Source organism: Mytilus trossulus, chromosome 1 (assembly GCF_036588685.1).
Source record: "Mytilus trossulus isolate FHL-02 chromosome 1, PNRI_Mtr1.1.1.hap1, whole genome shotgun sequence".
Lineage (NCBI taxonomy): Eukaryota > Metazoa > Mollusca > Bivalvia > Mytilida > Mytilidae > Mytilus > Mytilus trossulus.
In genome coordinates, this window is record NC_086373.1 from 71,561,223 (window position 1) to 71,567,453 (window position 6,231).

The 6,231-nt window shown below is 32.4% G+C and overlaps 1 long non-coding RNA gene across 1 annotated transcript in view; it reads left to right on the forward strand.

Moving 5' to 3' along the window:
- The window catches only part of LOC134684065 (uncharacterized), a 30,213-nt gene extending 24,776 nt beyond the window's left edge, over positions 1-5,437 (forward strand). The window contains exons 2-3 of the long non-coding RNA XR_010101159.1: positions 1,204-1,716; positions 5,325-5,437. This is a non-coding gene — a long non-coding RNA (uncharacterized LOC134684065). The remainder of the gene's footprint in view (positions 1-1,203; positions 1,717-5,324) is intronic.
- Positions 5,438-6,231: the final 794 nt, after the last annotated feature.

The window sequence follows — 6,231 nt, forward strand, 5'->3', positions numbered from 1 at the left end:
TTGTCGTTTTTGTTGTTATGGTTGTTTTTAATCAACTTATGAGGATGAATGTCTTATCTATAGCTCTTATACTTCTTTTGCATGATACTTTTTTCGTTTATTGGGGAATATATTGTATGAACTGCTTCATATGATCACAATAACGATTCAGTCACAAGGGGTGCACAATTATTATTTAAAACAACATTAACTATTGGTAGACATTTATTTCCATTAACACAAAAAATATGCTATCATAACGGAACATTTTCGTATGTGTCGTTCAGATGATGTTAAAGCATCACATTAATCTGGCATTTAAAACGGGTAGGAGAACCGCGTGCCTATCGTACATCATAGAGTTCGAACGTTCATTTGAATGCATCACCGATCAGCTTTGATCCCTTTAGATTAAGTGTCTAGTTTGAGACCATTTGACTACACTTGACCGTTTTGCTTACATAGTATGCAATAGCTGAAGAACCGTAGCTCTTTGGTCCTTACGTTATCTTTTGACTATTTGCAGATCATAGATGGTCCACAAATAGTAAAAAAATGCGCCGTGGCTCTTTAGTCCTTATGTTGTTATTGTCATAGATGGTCCGCAAATAGTCAAAAATAATATAAGTACCAAAGAGGTACGGTTCCGCAGCTAAGTATGCAAGTGCCACCATTTGTTATATGAACTTCCTGTTTTGGTTGAAGGGCTATATTTTAAACCATTGGATATGAACTCTTTTTTTTCGTTAAGCAATATAGTTACAAAGCGTAAAACAATAATTATAATGCATTTAGTTTGTAGTAATGGTTCTGATTGGATGACAGTAAGCCTTATATTTTCTATGTCAGTGTCTGTAACTAAGGAAACCGACATATGTAATTGAAAAATGCATTGACATGTAATATCTACAATAATAAGCCAAAAAGCTCATATATAGCACAAAGAAATCTTCTTTTTATCAATTTTTATTACATTCTGGAGCGGCCGCAAAGCATAATACCGACAAATATTCAACTCGTGACCAAACAAAACTGATAATTAATTCATGCGCTACGAGCATGTACGAATTGTTACTCTTTGATATTTTGCTCTATTTGCATTATTCGATATATTTTATATAAATAATTATGATTTCAGATTTTATATAAGCTCCAGATATATTAGGAAGTTAGATTGATACTGCTGTTTTAATATACATAATCACTATTTATCGTTCTTTATAGGTGTGTGTGAAGTTTAGAAGTCTCATATACAAATGGTAGTGTTTTATCAACATGTGTGTCGTCCTTACCGGAGGAGATGTGAGACGGATTTGTGATATCTAAAATTCTATTTTTTTAAAATTGTTTATGTGATGGATATATGGAGATTCAAAGTTTTGCAGTATATTCCTATTCTTTAATGAGATATATGAAAGCAAAAGTGTTTAAGATGTGTTTTATTCTAGAACAAAATTATATTTGTTGTGGAGATTAAGATAAAGCATTCATATCCTGTGGCATTTTTGAAGGTCAAGAAATCCGCGTGCTCATTGTGCATCATAGATATTGAACGTGATTCTAAATGCATCACCGAGCAGCTTTTAACCTTTTCGACCATCTGTCTTCACTTGACTCATTTACTTGAATAGTCATCAACAGCAACCATTTCTTACCTGAACTTTTTGTTTTGGTTGATGGGCTATACTTTGGACCATTTCATTATTTCCTATGTGTTTAGCAATACCGATGTTTTCTGTAAGTATCCTGGTAAAACCATAGTTTAATTCATCTTATAATGCACACCTTTTTAAGCGGTGCTGGGAGCATTCGGTTAACAAGAATCCATTGGATAGTATTTCATTTCTCTGCATACTGACGAAGACTTATTAACTTAAAATCATGAAATATACTTCTTGGTCGACAAAGCAACATAGACAATTTCTAAATTAATTTAATACATCGTTGTTCGTTAAGATAGCGTTAGAACCGTACTTTAGTTTCAAGTTGTCAAAAAATAGTTTTTCAGCGTCACATATTGGTATTACAGCGTCAAATAATCGTAATTCAGCTGCAAACAATTGTCCTTAACCGTCAAACACTTACTTAACCGTCACAAAACAGTCCATGAGCGTCAAGCTATCGTCGTTCAGCGTGATAATAGCGGTTAGTATGACCATAGCGGTCCATTTATATATATATATATATTTAGAAATACCGTTTTGTCTTTTGAATTGTACTCGATGTGTTTAGACAGAGTGAATTCAGATTCAATATAAAACAAGGTATCAACTTACAACTTATAAAAACAAAAAGAAGTTGTATGATATGAAATGATACAACAAACTACTTAAGTTCAAATGAAGTGTATTTGACATATTTACAACCAGAGAGCCGCCTTCAACTGTTTGGCCAATTATCGATCGGAGAAGACCTATGATTCACATCATGTTTGCTTTATTCTGTCTTCTAACTATGTGTTTGATCAGTGTTTTTTGAAATAAGATTATTCCTGTTACGACGAGCCGAAAATGTTGACATGGAGGGTTTTCCCTTATCTGAAGTGCATTGAGTTATATTCAATGCAAAAGACGCACAGAAGTATAGAGTATCGGGTTTTTGACATATTGCTATTGTAAAATATCAGCCGAGATCCAAGCTGTGAACATTTTTTTGAGATGAGCGCAGCAAACAAGCTAATAATATTTACATTGTGTCGAGCGGCGGATATATTTTACGATACAATTTTGAAGAAACCAGATTATTTGTTTATCGTTCTATTAATGGTCTCCCTCCCCTTCCACTCAGACATTTTTTACCCTTGACGAAAGCAAGCTTGACAACGTTTCTGTGACGTCGCTGATAACGCCTTTGAAAAATTGTTACGTCGCTGATAGTTAATGATCTCGTGTCAAAATCGTGATATAAGAAATATTTAGTGACTGAGCAGGGTGAAAAATGTGTAGGAAAAGACGATAAGTGTGGATAATTAATTGATAAATCATCATCCTTTATTTAAAATATTTTAAAGTTTAAATATAGACTTTTTACGAATTATCCAAATTTCATATTATAGGATACTTTTTTTATCCAGCTGAAACGAATTGTTTGAAACTTAGATTAGCACATATATTGGCAATGGCAAAGATTAAAAGACATAATGATACAAATGACCCTTCCGGAGCACCTCCGATCACAACACCTTTTTAGTGAACTTGTAATAGGCTTTAAATATTTTTTTTGAAATTCAGGCTGATTTGTTCTTTATATGTGTGTATACAGTTAAGAAGTCAAATTTAGAAACGGGTTTGGAACATTTGACATTCGTTTTCAGTAAAAGTTGACTAATGAAAGCTAGATCTTATTATAACGTTCCTTTGCTTACTGGATATGAGTTTGAATGTCCTTTAAATACCTGTTTTATTTCTTTTGAAAAGATGCTTTTTCGTTATATTTGGAATGAAGTGCCAAAACTTCATCTTATGATCGCAAAAAACGAGTCCGTTAAAAGAGAGAGACCATAAATATTTAAAAGAACAGTACCTATCGTTAGAAATAAATTTCCACTCATACAATTATTATGCTATCGAGCAAAATGTCAAGCATTTTGATGATACCATCTTCGATTTATTCGATACTTGATTTAATGCAGTTCTTTACAATGCAATTTTTTTCATAAACTTAAATAGCAAATGTGTATCTAAGATGTTCTTTTTTGTAGTTATTGATCAGTTTAATGAGTTGATGCATTTAAACTTTCGATTAAGCCTTGAATTCCAGAATATAAATTCAAGCATAGAATAATAAATAGTTTTTCAATCACCACAAAAAATAAAATATATGATTGCAGATTTTGTTGTAGGCTTAAAATATTTCTAGAATTCCATTTGATTGACACCACTATTTGAGTATAACTCATCGCTATTAAACGTTCTTTATAGGTGTGTGTAAAGTTTTTAAGTCTGTCATCACAATGGAAGAGGTTTGCCATTATGTGTTTTGTCATTACCGCAGGAGAGATGAGGCGGATTTGTGATTTCTCATTTTTTTTTAAAGAACGTTAATATGAGATATATTGATGAGATTCAAAGTTTTGCAGTGCCGTCCTATCCTTAGATGAGAGACATTAAAGCAACAGTGTTTAAGATGTGTTTTGTGCTAATCCAGCGTTAAACTATCGTACTTTAACGTGATAATAGCGGTTAGAATAACATCAGCGGTCCTGAGTCATATATATTTATAAATACGGGTTGGTCTTTTTAAATATTCTTGCCGTGTTTTAAGATTAAAATTTAAGATGAACTATACACAATATATCATCTAATGAACTATAATAATACAGAGAAGTGATATCACTGAAAATGAGACAACTAACAACCAAAGTTAATATGAAGTGAATGTAAGAACATATAATCACCCAACGAGCGGCATTCAATTATGAAATTCACCAATACCGTACAGTCAACTGTATAAGGCACCGACACATTTTCAAATTTAACAGATCGCGAATAATGTGCCGCTAATAAATTGAGACAAAGACACATACTATTGTTCTACCAATTCTCAGTGTAAACCTTAAACATATTGTTTTAATTTTAATCGTTCTTTATCATTAATGAGTTGGAGCAGAGGTTTTGTAAGGAGATTAATATTATCATTTACGAAGAAGAGGTAGTACTGACATGCACGAGGGCAAGTATCAATTCAGAAAAGCAAACAAACTACGACTTGAAAAAAACAATTATTGCCGAGAAATAATATGTTAACAACGGAAAAGTTGAATTGACCATTTTGCCAAAATTTTTATTCTAAAGTCGTCAAACTATGTCAAGACAGAAGAACATTTCAAAATATGAATCAGATCATTACTTGCAGAGTTTACTCTTATTTGAATTTCATTCAGGTTTATTTAATGCAAAGGACGCACAGAAGTATAGATCTTTATATTTTCTACATTTCGAAATTTTAAACCCGATTATCTGTTCATCGTTCTATTAATGGCCTCTTCCTCATCCCTTTGACAGTTAAACGCTTGATGAAAGCAATGATTTATAACGTCTCTGCACACATTGTGACATTTAGCAAACACGGTTTTATCATAAAGCATTCCCTTTTTCAATTATGTCGTCACATATTTACGATAAAGTTTGTGATCATAAAAAAGAAGATGTGGTATAATTACAAATGATACAACTCTCAACTAGAGACCAAATTACACATACATTAACAATTATAGGTCGACCTTGAACAATGAGTAAATTTTACATTTTTTGTATGAATTAACTTTGATTGTTATTTGAAACTTAGAGAAACCGCTCCTGATTATCTGGCTGTATCTTGTTGACAAATAGTTTTTTTATTGGCAGATTACTGGAAGTCAAATTCGAGTGATGGATATGGATTTCGAGGGCTGATATTGATATTGGCCCCGGCGGCAAATAAGAAACGTTCACCTCCGGATAGTATTGACCATGCAAAAACGTATATATTAGTACAAAATGTTTGATAAATGTGGTTTTATAAAGTGACTTGACATATACCTTTATTTATTCAAAAGTGATCCGAATTGTATGAAACTTATGATAGCATATAACTTGGCACTATTAAAGATTAAAATACATGATTATACAAAGATATAAGAAGATGTGGTGTTAGTGCCAATGAGACAACTCTCCATCCAGGAAACAATTTAAAAAAGTAAACCAATATAGGTCAACGTACGGCCTTCGACACGGAGCCTTGTATCACACCAAGCTATAAAGGGCCACAAAATTACTAGTATACAACCATTCAAACGCGAAAACCAACGGTATAATCTATATAAAAAAACGAGAAACGAAAAACACGTATATATTACATAAAAAAACGACAACTACTGTACATCAAATGCCTGACTTAAGACAGGTGCAAACATTTGCAGCAGAATTAAACGTTTCAATGGATAGAATCCTGCTCCCTATTTTAACCCTTTTGGAGAACCTCCGATCACAATCCCTTTTAAGAGGGATACAAGTTTCTTATTCATAAAACAATACATTGTTATAGCAGTTTAACAAGGAAGGAAAGCTAAATTGTGTATTGAATATTTGGAAAAATTTATCGATGAAAAATAAGGGAATATGTTGTTTCTTAATCAATAACTTAGGAATCATTATTGTTCGTTGGATGTCAATTTTTGTGGGTTTTGTTGGTTAAGGTGATCAACAAATCTAAAAGTTCAACGAAATACAAATTTTCTGCAGGCTTTATATGCTGAATAAACAAAACCTCGAA